General features: G+C 39.2%; 1 protein-coding gene across 1 annotated transcript in view; it reads left to right on the plus strand.

Moving 5' to 3' along the window:
* Positions 1-9,168: 9,168 nt before the first annotated feature.
* Positions 9,169-15,337, plus strand: part of LOC128744152 (ATP-binding cassette sub-family G member 1) — an 84,607-nt gene continuing 78,438 nt past the window's right edge. Inside the window, exon 1 of the mRNA XM_053840955.1 lies at positions 9,169-9,602. The gene's annotated coding sequence lies outside the window, so the exon portion shown is untranslated. The remainder of the gene's footprint in view (positions 9,603-15,337) is intronic.

Below are 15,337 nucleotides of genomic sequence, written 5' to 3' on the forward strand. Positions count from 1 at the left end.
AAGTTCCATCATTTTTGATATCGGCGACGTAAAGATTAACCTAGAAGTGCTCGTGGAAGATAGTAATGTCCCAGCACCTGATGTGCAAGTCAAACAAGATATTGGGTTGCTGAAGATCAACAAGGTCGCCGGTAAGCACCATTCACCGGCAGAACAATACAGAAATTTCCAAGAAATGGCTGACAACCCCTCAATACTAATAAATAATAAAACAGCCAGGTTAATCCCGGTGCAGTGGTTAGCATTCACGTCTCACACGCCGAGGACCCGGGTTCAAATCCCAACCCCGCAGAGGTCACGATTGACCCAAGCTGTTAAAGTGACTATGATCAAACCAACAAAAAAAAACGGGTTACACTCAAGTCGCTTCTTACGCGATGGATACGTCCCGCGTAAATTCCGAAATTCGCTTTGAAAAACCGCATAAATTCCGAAAATCGCGTAAAAAAACCGCGTTAATTCCGAAATTCGCGTGAAAAACCTCGTAAATTCCAAAATTCGCGAAAAAACGCGTAAAAAGCGACTTCAGTGTATTTCCAAAATTTGGGAGGACAAGAAGCTACCGGAGGAATGGATGGAAGGAGTGATTTGTCCCATCTAAAAAACTTGTGATCGGCTCGGCTGCTGCAGCTGTCGCGGAATAACACTGGAAAACGCCGCCTCAAGGTACTCCCCCAGATCCCGTTAGGCTCCTGTCGATGTAATGAAATGTTTTCAGTGCTCCCTGGCCCTTCGGTCGTGGTTGGTGACGAGATCTCCCGACAGTCAATCCCGGGCAAGTATGATGCTGTTTTGAACTTGATTTCTCCTGATCCGTCGATTGCGTCCAGTTTGTCTCACCCAGTTTACCTTCGTCGATTATCACCTAAAGGTCACGCGGGACGCGTGTAAGTTGGTATTATGGAAGCCCTCGATCCCTCAGCCACAGTCGTGCAAGTCGTGCCTGCCAGCGGCCGGCAGACGTCCCTGCCAGCGGCCGGCAGACGTCCCTGCCCTGTGAGCTGGTGTGCTGACAGGGTCTTCCAACCCAGTTATGCAGGCAAGTGCAATTGTAATCCGGACATTCCTTCCGCTGATGTATTTCCCGCTTCCAGCTTGGAATCTCCACGTGCAGGGAGTTTTGTTTCGGAGCTTTCTGCACACGCCAATGACGTGGATGATATTTGTGCATACTATCAGAATGTGCGAGGTTTAAGGACTTGTTACAATTCTGTTTGTACAATGGAGATTTTTAAACACAATACATATATCACAATAGCCTTTGTTCTTATCGGCTTGGGTCGTCTTGGTTGGTCTCCTGGAAAAAAAAAACTGCAAAATGGCGGACTTACAACCCACGCCAACACCGAGGGTCACCGAGCGGAATTCTTATAACAAGCAAATTTTATAAATAGACAAAGGAAGCACTATTTTGAAAGAATGTACAGCTTGACGAATTACAGACCATACATATATTTTTGACGTAGGACTACGTCTTACGGCAAGTTTTGAGATAGGGTGTCATTCCAAAAAATCGAAAAATGCGAGCGTCACGAAAAATGAAAGGTTTTGAACGCTAATAGCTCAGCGGTTTTCCGATCGATTTTCAATATTCTTACACCAATCGATCGGTAAATCTTCTAAGAATTGACCCAAAGAAAAGTATGGATCCTTGATGATGAACTATTGAAAAATTGAAAATAATGAACCTATGTTTTACCAGAATTCTCGCTTCGTGATTGGTTGGAAGATTCTTTGCGATGATCTAAACCTATACCAATGTGATATCTGTGCTTGGGAAGTACGCCAAAACAAGTGACAAAGTTCCCTCATTTCAACAAGATTTCTTAACATCGCGGTTAAACCTAGACCATTTTGATGTCCTTGCTTAGGAAGTACGCCAGAAAAAGTGACTAAGCCCCCTCGCGCCAACAGATTTCTTACGAACTCGAATAAACCTAGTCCAATTTGATGTCTGTGTTAGGGAAGTGTGCCAGAAAAAATGATACAAGTTCGTTGTCCCAACAGATCGCAAATTCTTTACTGCGAGACGATTAAACCTCAACGAATTTGATATCTGTGTTGGAAAAATGTGCTACAGCTGTAGTGTTTGGTTATAATACGACTCTGTATGAATACGCATGCTTGCCGTTTCATTAGAAGTGTAGTGAAAAGATGTGCTGTTGATAAAATAGGATTGAATTGGTAAAATCCCTTCAACGAGGGGAACCATGGGTAATAAAAACAATCTTTAATTTCTGAGGGGTAGCAGGAAAGCAATGGTTTGTGTTCTTGATTTTGTTAAATTGTTTTCAAATGCACAATATTTTGAGAATTGAACGCATGCAATGTTACTACTTTGATAAATGTTACATACAGCGTATGTAGCATGTATATATGTTGCATATAGCATGTATACATGAAGAATCGAATGATTACAAGCATGAATACATGCTACTATCACTACAAAGAGAGGTACGTAGTCCTGCGTCAGCTATATATGCGGTCGTGTCTTGTACACAACCCCTCTGATTTTTCTTAAAAATGGGTTAGTATTGTTTTCTTTTCACTTTACTTGCGCATTTTCGACGAAATCTCTGTTCTGGCACACCGTGTGCCGGGATGGTTGATGCTCTGCTTCGTTGGTCGACTTGCGGCAGGCGGCGATGCGAGGGGTGCTCCGGGGTTGAACGGCGATCGTCAGAAGTACGCTGCGGCGTCCCGCTTTAGCAGAAGGGGGTCCACAAAATGGATGGCAGGTCCGGCTACCAGATTTAACGGTTGGGTTTAACGTGGCCTAATAACGAACGGCGACACTTAATCGAAACACGGCCTTAAGACGAACGGCCGGATAGACATCCGGAGGCACAGCGCACACCACTCTTCGGCACTACATTTCAACGGCAGGATTGTTGTTCACTACTGGCAAAGTAGTATTTTTACTTTTGCCAACACTTATCTTCCTATTGGGTAGAATAACGGCCAACTACTGGCTACGCGCACTAGTCACCTCCGGGTCTATATTCAAATTCGATTTTTAATAATGATCCCTCGCACTCGCTTAAGCGAGCCCTTTTATTCATCATCTGTCCGCTTTCCATCTTAGACCCTCCCTGCATCGCTCCGCCTCCCCTTGTTGTCCTTGCTCCAAGCATTTATGTTTCTTATTTTCTAACAATTTTTATCGTTTTTATGTTGGTGTCCCGATCAAACTTGAACCTAATAATAATTTTAACATTAACAGTTGCATGCAAATTATTTGTTATTCTACTTTCCTAACCCTAAATTTAAATTCTAAATAATATCAAGCAAAACTAAACTAACCAAAAAATATAACATGCAACAAATAAATAACAAAAAAAAGGAAAATAATTTAAGTAAATAACAGGGAAAACAATTTTTAATAAATAATATTCGAGGACACCAACTTGGGCTATTAAACATATAATAAACGTCTCTCAAACATGCAAGCACAGAGAACGGACATTTATCTTACATTCAGACACTTACTTACAATATTTACAAAAAAATAACAATAAAAATTACGGTAATTATCAAGCTGGCTCAGTGACCAAAGGGTTTTATTGTGACCGTGGCAAAATATGGTCACAGACTAGACCTATTCCTTGCATCTAATGACTGCAACAACGATGTAATCATGTTAACTGTAACCGGTTTGAACGGCTGCATCGATTCTCTTCAGTTGTTTGGATCCGCCTTCAACGTGTATCGTTGTGATCGTAGCTCGAAGAATAGTGAAAAAAGTAGTTTTGGCGGCGTATTGATTGCCGTTGCTCAACAGTTCCCTAGTTCGCTGGTCAACTTAAGATATGGAAATTGTCTCGAACAAGTCTGTGTTTCTGCTGTCATCAAAGGAAAGTAGTTTTTGCTTGCTGCAGTTTACATCCCACCTGACAGAAGTAAAGTTGTCAAGTTTATCGATGAGCATATTCTCTCAATCCGTGAATCACGAGACAAGGGGTTTTCAGAAGAGAGAATTCTCATTTGTGGTGATTATAACCAACCGCAAATTTCTTGGTTTAATTGAGAGGATGAAGTACAGAACAACAATTGTCTTCTGCTTCCTGCTACTAGCGCTACTGTGGTCAATAGATTTGAATTCCTGAACTTGAAACAAGTTAATTCACTGCGTAATAATCTCGGACGAACACTGGACCTCATTTACTGCCTTCCTGAACAACAAATCGCTGTGCGACGGGCCATTTCTCCACTACTTTCTATTGATCTTCTCCATCATCCAACGGATTTACTCTTGCGTATAATGTCATGCGTTGAAGTTCCAGCTTTCAGTTTTAAAATTGCGCCTCTGAACTATCGCCGTATTAACTTTGATGTTCTTGTGGACCACCCTTTGTCTCTGGATTGGGCTACTTTATTGCTGTTGTGGACATTTTTGACATCACTCCCGACATGGTCATTTCTGGTGCAATGAAATTGGTCCCGATGGTGTTCCGGCTATTATTTTCTGTCGCTGCGCTACTGCTCTTGCCGTGCCTCTAAGTCGAATTTTCACCAAATCGTTTGAGCAACAGAAGTTTCCAACGCTGTGGAAACAATCCCATATGTTTCCCGTATTTAAAAAAGGAGAAAAGCGAGATATAAAGAACTACAGAGGCATTACCGGTCTTTCTGCTGGATCAAAGCTCTTTGAAATCATCGTAAGTGGTATAATTCTGAACAGCACCAAAAACTAAATATCAGTCGACCAGCATGGTTTTATGCCAGGTCGTTATGGATTTCACTAGTATCTGCATCTCACAGATAGAAGCTGGAACTGAAATTGACGCTGTGTACACAGATATTAAGACCGCTTTCGACACAGTAGATCATCGAATGCTTTTGCAAAAGCTCTCTAAACTACATCTGATAGATTGATTTCATGGTTGAGCTCATATCTAACAGACCGTACATTACGTGTCAAGCTGGATTCTACAGTTTCACGTGCATTCAGTAATACTTCTGGTGTTCCGCAGGGCAGTCACCTGGGGCCTTTGCTATTTGCCTTGAACTTTAAAGACATTGCCATTCTGCTTGGTTCCGGATGCACACTGGTATATGCCAACAGTCTAAAGATCTACCTCGTTGTGAAATCTATCGCTGATTGCTACCGATTGCAAGCGTAATACGCCCATCTCATTTGATTACCGGATAGACGGAGCTATTCTCGGACGCGACGATCAGATCAGCGATCTTGGAGTTCTATCTCTAGGGCTTCGCAACAACTTGGGTTCATAACAAAAATTTCCCGAGACTTCACAGATCCCCATTGCTTGAAGGCATTGTACTGTGCGTTGGTACGGCCAATACTAGAGAATGCCTGTGTCATCGGGAACTGGAATCCTCATAACCTGTGTTGGAATGCCAGAATAGAACGTGTTCAACAAAGATTTGTTCGTATCGCCCTGAGACATCTACCCTGGCGTCTACCTCACAATCTTCCCCGCTGCGTAGACCGACGCCAGCTTTTGGATTTGGAGCCATTAGAGAGTCGTCGAAGGAATCAACAAGCAACGTTTGTGGTCAAGCTGCTTAACAATGAAATAAATGCCCGATGCCCCGGCTCTGCTGTCCCGTATTGATTTTTGTGATTCACGTAGACAGCTTCGCTCATCGAATTTACTGACAACCAGATTCCATCGGACTATGTACGGGTTTTATGAACCACTGACGTCATGCATCCGCAACTTCACGCTGGTCGAAGAATTCTTTGACTTTGAAGACGTTTTTTCACGCGCCTTTAGTAGACTTTAGTAGACTGACAAGGTCTAGGATGCTGCAATAGTTTTGTTCTAGATTTAAGTTTCATATTCATGCATATCATAGAAAAATTGGCAGATGAATCGACCAAAATACAAATACAAATAGTTACGCTATAACAATTATAACGCTTTATTTTTTCACTTTCAGTTGCAGATTAGCTTAATTATATCAACTTTGCCTTTCTAGAGTCACATAACATCGGTTATGTGTCGCCAGAATGTGCCCAAGCTGTTTATTCCCTCATAAGCCATGCAGTAGCCCACAATTACAATATGGACCGGTTCGCTTCTTCTCCACAGCGGACGAATTCTACTTCGGGCAACTGTCCTGTTCCGCTACCGACTGTTTTCGGAGCTCATGGAGTTTCTACTGTCGTCCGTTGATCATGTTAATCGCATTCGAACTCTCTTCGATCATAGCCGTATAGATTTATTAACTGATGACAATCGGTTGATAACTGCTTCAAGGTGACATCTGCTCTTTCTTTGGTCATCAAGGACCTATTTATCGCCTCTGAAAGTTTAACTGGTTCTAATTGTACGCAGCTCTTGTTAACATGATAAGCATACGACATGTAGTTCTCCATCGGAGCCTTTGTGGTCTATAAATAACAGTAACTCTTGCTGACCATTGCTTTCACTGCTTTAAACAAAGTCTTAACCTTGTTCATAACCTTTTTGAAGTTCACATCCTAGGGAGCCTTTGACAGAATAAAACTAACGAAGCGTTTATATTCTGTCGCTCCCAACTTCCGGACCAATAACCTCAGTTTTGTGGCGTCACTTTACCTTTTTAACCTTTCGTTTTAAACCTTTCTCGATGTCATACCGAAATATCTTGATATTTGCAACGACTGAATCAAGAATCCTTTCCGGGCTGTCTCTATTCTGCTGCATGAAGAGTCGCTGATTCTTACGGTGGCTGGTAAGGAGCTGATTTATGAAATTTTGCTGTTGCTGCAGCAGCTGAAAAACCTGCAGTATAAGTGTTTGTTCCCCAAGATGAACTAACACTGGCAGCTTCTTCTAGGAATTTTCGAAATACAAAAATCGCTTTGGATTCCTGCATAGAGAAGCCTGCGCATGGAGAAAATATGATCGTTGGTACAGAAACCTATTGAGTTTCCTGTAGTCGTTACTCGTACGGTTAAATTCCTGTCTTGTAAGGTGAGAACGATTCCAACAGTATCTTCGTAGAGCTCTATCAGCTGTTGTAGTCTGCGCAGGTGATTATTCCACCAAGGACATTTTTTTTTATTCTTTTGTATTTTCGACTTTTTGATATCATAGCAAAGCAAAACAAAACCTCAACGGCACATTCCACTTTCGGAACTTGACCTTCTGTTTTTATTTGACAGACTTCGCAGCCAGTTGTTAAAGTACATGATATTGTCATGTACCGGGCTAGTGCTACGATCCTATTGAATCTTACAACCTCTTCCAGTCGAGATCCGAAACTGCGACAACTAGTTTGCTATACCAGTTATTTCTATTATTTTTATGTCTGTTTTACGTTTAAAGTTTCTGCACTATTTACACTATTACAGTAAATATACTTTTTATTTATATCCAAGCTTAATCCAGTTCCGAACAGATTTTTAAAAATATTCAATCTTATCTATTTAGGTTCCAAATTGTTAATTTTGTTTGTCGTTTCTTTTTACATTATGACAAGAATAATTGTAAAACAAATTATAAAATATGTGCATAAAATTGTAAACTAGTTTCACAACTTGTCTTAAAAAATCATTTTGGCGATTATCGTTCAAGCTTCCATTATGCCGCTTTCAAATGTAAGCAGTGCCGTTACTTCGCTGGTAAAAGCTCATAGGCGAGCTTTTGATAGGAAACGCGCCTGACAGTCATTCTACGCTTAAGCCAGATGACTGGCTTAATTGTTAAGCTTTTTCTGCTCTGGCTGTGGGTGGTTGGGGTTTCCAAGGTTCGTTCAATTTGATTCGTTCTTCGTCTAAGCTGCAAGGCTTAGGCGCGACACCGAAACGAGTGACTGATAACGGAAAGAGGTTTTGCACATGATTAAAACAAATATTAACAGAAATGTTTGCGTGCATGTATGATTATAGAATTTGGCTCATCATGATGAATTATTTTACTGTGCGGATGATGACTTTATTAAGTAACTCACACAGTATTGGAATCGCTTGGCAGGTAGTTCAAACGCTTTGGCTTTTATAGATTAATGAGCTATGATATTTTCCCTTACGATGCGATGGCAATGATGATGCGGTAGCACGCCGTAATACCTCATTAATATCATATCATCCGTCGCGGCCTCACGATGGTAATTAATTCGGGTTATTTGTCACATTTTTCATTCAGATTGAACTAAGTTGTGTGGGCCGGGCTGATGTTGATCGACTTTCCACCTTTATTTGTTCGGTTTATCTGTCACGGACACAATGGCAGGTTATAATTAATGTTTTTATCTATTTCTACGTTAGTCATTATAAATAATTACCTGGAGGTAGTAAAATGCTATAGAGAAATTACATAGTGAATCAGGAAGAAATAAAATAATGTGACTCGTTCCGATTTGAGTGAAAGTGTATTATGACATTAACTACCTTTGAGGGAAATAAATATACTTTTCTTCCTCATTCATATTTGATATGAAAATATTTTAAAATTATTTCGGAAGTATTGTCTTTATATAAGTTTCAGAGAGACTTACGACTTTTAAAAATAGAAACCGAATTTTTTTTTTGGGAAATAAAAGTACAAAATTAATTCTAAAATGCTTTATAATTATTTTAACAGTATTAAAATGCATGACTGTAATCAGAGGATCTTTGATAATAAAACTACAATTTTTAAATTAAAATTCAACTGCCAAATCTGTATAAATCACCCATCGGTAGAGACAAAACAGACTAATAATGCTCAATTCCAAAGATCAAATCTCAAAGTTCAACAACAGGACTCGAAAGAAAGCACTCAACCATTGCGTGGACGTCGTTAGGGAAAGTAGTGTCAAAATAAAGCCACAATCTAATACGATTTTTCGACCGGCAAAAGAGCACATAATAGCATCTGTTGAATGAATCACATGAACCTCCCATCTGTGTGTCGGACAGACACACAACGCGCGAGGCAAGCACAGCTGTTCGCTGCCTAGCAGCCCAGCGCAGCGTCAGTCGGTGAACGTCGCAGTTCGGTCTGCTCTGCTTGTTCATCGTCGTGTCGTGATGCCGGTCGTCGTTCGGTTCGTTCGGTAGCAACATTGGGGTGGAAGTGAGATAGCAGCAGCTGCCTGCATGTCAACACCGCCAGCCAACAACGGGGCAGCCCAGCAGCATGCAATGCAGGGTGCGATTCCATCAGCCGTCGTAGCAGGCCGTAGCGTGCTCGCTCGGTCGGTTCAGTAGTAGCTCGACCGCGGACCGAAATCGTTGCTTTTTTGCGTTTCGTATGGTTCTCGGATTCTGATAGTGTTTTGCGGTTGCGATTAGTGTTGTTTTGTTTTTTTTAGAAACATTTCACGATGATCATAATTTATTTTGCCTCTCGATCGTGCTTAATCCGGCTTAATTGATGTGCAAAATATGATTCTGGTTTCGAAGCCAATGTACGATATTGAAATGTTTGTTTTATTGTTGATGGTGAAGCAGATGAAGAAGAACTAAGGAAAAACGGTGCATGTCGTGAAGGGCTGAATTGAGTGGGTTTGTGATTGTGAACTGAAGCTTGTGTTTATATACCTGGTTCATCTGAAAGGCTGTCTGTCAAGCCATACGCAGTTTACTGTTAGAAGATTCAACCGATAGTGTGAAATAGGTTGTGTTGTTCACAATACAAAAACAAATTCTTTGCCGCTTCTCTCACGTAAGTCAATGACCGAATCGTATTTTCACTGAGTTCTGTATCCTAATGTTCGTCGTTTGTGTTAACAAAATTGAAGTTGAAAAAGTATTTTAAAAGCAGTTTATTGCTGAACCCTAAGCGAACATTATTTATGAAACGCGTCTTTGAGTGAGTACTAAAAAGTTTAAAAAACATCAAAAATTGTTTTTCCCGGAAAAGACATTAAGCCACTACTACTGATTGTTCTAATTAACAAATAGTATAGAAATGTTGCTTTAGCTTTACAAATGAGTAAGTACAACGCTGAATGATTCTGAAGTGTGAGAAATTTCACACTTTGTTCATACTATTTGCCAAGCCCTTCAGGTATTTGCAGATTCTCCGTAGTAAGAATACTACAAACTAACGCTACTATTTACGGTGTCTGACGTATCCCTGTTTGCCTAAATAGTAGCAAGTGTAAACCGTCCCGTGGCAAGCAGCAGTGGTTTTTAAACTTACAATACTAAAAAATGAAAATTCTAAAATTCTCAGACCCATATGTGGTTCAATAAGTAAGATATTTCAAAGTGTTGGGCGTTTCATTATAATATTTTTTAGGAACTCGCGGATGCTGTGTACAGTACGAGCGTACCGTGACCGCCCCTAATTCTGTGCATTTTTCGTTATACAGAGGTAACCCGATTTTGTCACGTTTTTTACCCGATTTTGTCACGCTTTTGATTTATTAATTGATATTTGAGATTTGATATTTGAGTTTGAAAGTCGTTTTGAAAGATGTCAAATGTGTTAAAACACTGTGAAAAGAACTGTGTTCAACAAGTTGATTATCGTGGAGTTTCTACCAAAGTTGTTTCTTATCTCCACAACTATAATAGCTAGAAGGTTACTTTCTTTGGCAAAGTTCTTTATAATGATCGTCTCAAAAATTTTGTAGAACATTATTTTGCTCTATCTCTTACTGTTTGAAAAATAAATTTTCTATCTTACTTTTAGGGGGGTTAATCAAAGAATCGTTCATACCATAAGAAAGAGTTTTTAGCGCTGTGAAATTTCTCTGAACATAGTTAACCAGTATAATCAACCATTTCGGTGCAATTAAACACGCGTGTTTCCATATCTTTGGGACCTGTGCCACAGAGAACAGACAATTATGTTCATATAAAATATTTCGCAAATGGTGTGTAAGCTTTTAAGCAAGACACTAGCGACATCTCTCTTAGTGTGCGCCAGTTGCCCAATATCCACGTTGCCAAATTCATTATATATTCTTGTCATAATCTACATATTCGAAATACTGGCAACTCTAATGTTAGTCTCCAATATCGTATGCTCTCGAAGGTGGCGGCTGATAAAATCGCGGATTATTCTCGGCCTGTATGCCAAAATTGCTAATAGCTCGTGACCGATACAGAAACACAGTTTCTCCGAAGAATTAAACAGGAATTCTACAATAGTTCCCATATAGCCCTAGCTGTGCTGGCGGCCGGCCAAATGGAATTAAATAAATCAACAATAGTTACTATTATTGATAAATGTTTACCTTTATTTCAAGTTCGATAGCTTGGGTAAACGGTAAACAATACGTTAGTTGCTATAGCAACTGTTAAAAACAAGTTAAATGCTTTGGTTATCACCAAATGATATGATAATATGATGATAATATGATAATATGATGAAAGCTTTGATGTGTATTGACAGATATTAACAACCAAAGTTCTTTCTATTGGTGATGTGAGCGCCACGTAGCGGAGGCATTACCACATACATTCAAAATTGTGGCTGAGCTTTTACACACTTTGCGAGGCCAAGATGAATGTCTGTTCTCTGTGCCTGTGCTGTGACAAATGTCCACAGAGAGGTAGAAGGAAGTGCGTAATGTCCTAAAAGTGATCAGAATGAAATATATGTAGTTCAGTCTAAGTTATCTGCAAAAAAAATAAAAATTGAAAAAATACCCGATTTTGTCACTGTCCCGTTTTTGTCACCCCTAAACTCATCCTGGGGGTGACAAAATCGGGTCATTACTGTATATCTTAAACTAGCTTCCCAAGATTCACGTTACAACTACGAATACATGTTAGTTTTTAAGCTGAAAATCAATTGCAACTGTTTACTTCCTCTAATATTGAAGAACAAAATGCTAGGAATTATTTAAAAACGGCATCTAAATTTTGAATTTCTCGTCTTTGCGTGCAATATGCCCCAGCTTACGTGGAGCGTAATATCCACGTTGTGTTTCTAATATTTTTGCAATTGATATGTCTACTCTAGGGTGATTTATCTATTTTGGACAAACGTTACGTCTAATCTATTTTGGACATTTTCCATTTGATTTTGCCGTAAAAGTCCAAAATAGAGTACGCATAACGCCTGTCTAAAATATATAAATCATCCTATTTTGTAAAAACTTAACTTTTTTAGATAATATCAACGTATTGTGTTTTCACATAAAATATACCTAGTTACGGTCTCCTGGGATAACTTTTCTTTTCTGCATGTGGCAAGTGATGTCCGAAATTTTCAATTACTCGATTACCGATTAATCGGTGAGCGTTGTCTGCACTAATCGATTCATTCAACTATTCGTGCTAGTGGTGGCGATTAAAAATATTCGAATACTTCTTTGATTAATTCGAATAATCGAACGATTATGAACGATTAACGAGTTTTATTCAGGGATTACTCTTACTCATTGAACTATTCGATTAATTCAACTACTCGTGCTGGCAGTATTCGATGAAAAATTACTCGAATATTCCTTATGTTATTCGATTAGTTGAATTAATCGAACGATTAACGGACATCATTATATGTGGCATATTATGCTACAGCTAAGGCATTTTGCCCCGCATAGTTAAGTATCCTGGAATTTAGTCTTGGTAGATGAATTATGCCTAGCATTTTCATTCTATAATACTAACTGAGGTTAACAGTGTCAATGGACGGTTCCTTATATCTATTTCTCTGTATTTATAGCTACATATAGCTACATAAATAAATAAGCAAATTAAGTGTTTTCACCGGGTTTTCGCCTTAGATAATGTTTTAGAACTACACTTCACGCAATCCAATCGCAGCAACCGGATTTTTTACAGATATTAACCACATTAAAAAGCTTACGGAAGCGACGCAAGAAATGACATCGGATGCTGTTGTTAAACAAATTTATTTTTTTCTTGGTTTGACAGCCAGTGACAACTGACAAACTGGCATAGCAGGCTGGTTTCATCGAATTTTAATGTTTTTCGCTAGTTTTGCATTTCAATTTACACTAATTTAAGAATAAACCAAAATAGGGCGTAATGCCCTGCTGGGGCACATTGTACACTCGTCGCCAACTTGCATTGATTGGAATCCTGTGCTGCGTCTCGATGCCCAAACCTACGAGCGCCAGCAATTCCTGGAATCATACCTTCTGATTTTTTTGAATGACCAACTTCATGGAGCTGTCAGGGAATGGGTAAGTGGATTCTATATGAAAACACAATTTTCAATATTAGCCTAAGTGTGATGTTCAGTATGCAGAAAACCTGAATCAATGCGCCCTTCACGTTACCGAGAAGAAAATATTTAAAATGAGACCATGAAACTTATAACATTATTCCTGTGCCACCTGAACAGCACATGAAGGCCGAATCATGGATTTAACTAATCATATACAACATGACATAAGTATTTATCGTTACTTTTTAGGCGCGCGGAATTAGGAACAAACTTGCGCAGATTTAGGAACATGCGTAATAAAGTGCACAGAATTAGACACCGTGAATAAGTTTACAAAACGAGAAATATACTCAATTGTTGGTCGACTTTTAATATCCATAGTTTTTACCAGATATTATAGACCGTAGCACTACACGTTGCTGCTATCAACGTTAGTAGTATGAATCTAGAACACTTATAATAGCGGGAGAATCATAAAAATGCCTTACCTGCGCAAAATATGGTACGCAAAAACTAAAACGGAAAGTAAAAACACAAACTATGAAATAGCGGTGCGGAACTGTGAGTAATTTTTCACGATTTATAACATTGAAAACTAAAGCCAGGAAAACTTTTATTGGGGTGGTTTAATTGGAACGGCACAACAGACAGGAAAAGAAGTTTGCATAACTAGTGACAGATAGGAAACAATAATGTAAGAAGAAAGCAAGAAAAACGTAAAGATAAAAATAATACTAATGATCCAAATATATTTTAGTTTTGATCGACGCAAACAAAAGGCTCGAATTACAATAATCGTTCTTTTTTTCTGTTTTATTTGTCTTTGACTCTGTCGCGGTCCAACGCTAACTATTTGCGTCCAAGTGTTTTCACAGTCGGCGAGTGGAGCGTATGTGTGTGCGGTACAACTATTTAGACTCGAACGATCGAAACTAGATGTAATCCTATCAAATATAGGGTGTCGTGTGCTGGTAGTTTAACTGTCAAAACACTTGGGCGTAAATCGAGAGAGTGTGGGACAGTATGTGCAGTACGCTGTACGAGCAACAGTCGCCCCTTTTTTCGAAAATTTCTTAGCATATTCACAGATGGAATACCCAGATGGAGCATGGGAGAAAACATGACAAAAAAGTGACAAAAACTATACAAACGGGATGGGAAAATGGAAAATATGCAAGATAGAGAGAAGAAGTACTGGTTTGTACAAAAAACGAAGGAAACCCCGTTACAGAATGGGAGGAAAAACAGGACGTATAAAGAGAAAAAGGCGGAAAAGAAAAAAAACGTGAGAAAAAAGGGAAAATGAAGCAAAAGAGAGGGGAAAAACAGGAGAAAATATGCGAGCAGGAAAACTGAGAATAAAAACTGAAGGCAAACGGAATACAACGAAAAACGGAACGAGACAGCAAAGGATGAAAATCAGCACATAATAAAAGACGAAAATTGACGAAAATAAGAAATATTAAAAGAGTCAACGAGACAGAAAATAATAAAAATAGACTGGAAAAGAGGAAAACTGGATTTGAAAATAGGAAAAACGGAAGCAAAGAGATGAAAAACGGAAAATCCAGACTGAAACGGCGAATAACGGAACAGGAAAATAAGAGAAGCGGGTAGAATAAAAGAAGAAACAAGAGAGAAAAGGAGAGAAAAACAAACAAATAGAGAGAAGATGGGATAGAAGGAGAAAAAACGTGTCAGAAAAGGTGGAAAAATGGGTAAGTAAAAGAGAGAAAATGAAACAGAAAACAAGAGAAACAAAAAGGAAAAAGAAGAGTAGCAAGAGAGAAAGGAGAAAACGATTTTGAGGTCAAAGAAACCTTATTCCTGCAACAAAAAACATGAGAGTGACGAAAATAGGATGGTATTCAACTCTAGCAAGTGCTCAATTGTTTCGTTCTCCAAAAAGAAGTCGACTAAATATCATTTCGGTGCGGCATTAAATTGCTTAACTCTGCTTCACATCTCACCTACGAGTACATTATCTACGTCCCGGCATTTATAATGCTTCACAAATTCATGTTGCGTGCGCAAACAGAATTCTACACTCTCTAGAAATTAATCATTTGTCTTTTTCTGATCCACTTTTATCGACATCGGCTCACCTAAATAAGAGGCGCTGCCTCACAACTCACATACAGTCGAAATCACAATTTGATACCGATAACTCCACTCTGATGGAATAAATAGTTATAGTCGAGACGCATTGTTCCTTAATACACCAAAAAGCCAAGCAGCAGCAGCCAGTGAAGAATTGGTTTTCTTATACTGTTCACATCCTTCAGTCAGTTTGATTTATCTGACTATCG

Source organism: Sabethes cyaneus, chromosome 3 (genome assembly GCF_943734655.1).
Source record: "Sabethes cyaneus chromosome 3, idSabCyanKW18_F2, whole genome shotgun sequence".
NCBI lineage: Eukaryota > Metazoa > Arthropoda > Insecta > Diptera > Culicidae > Sabethes > Sabethes cyaneus.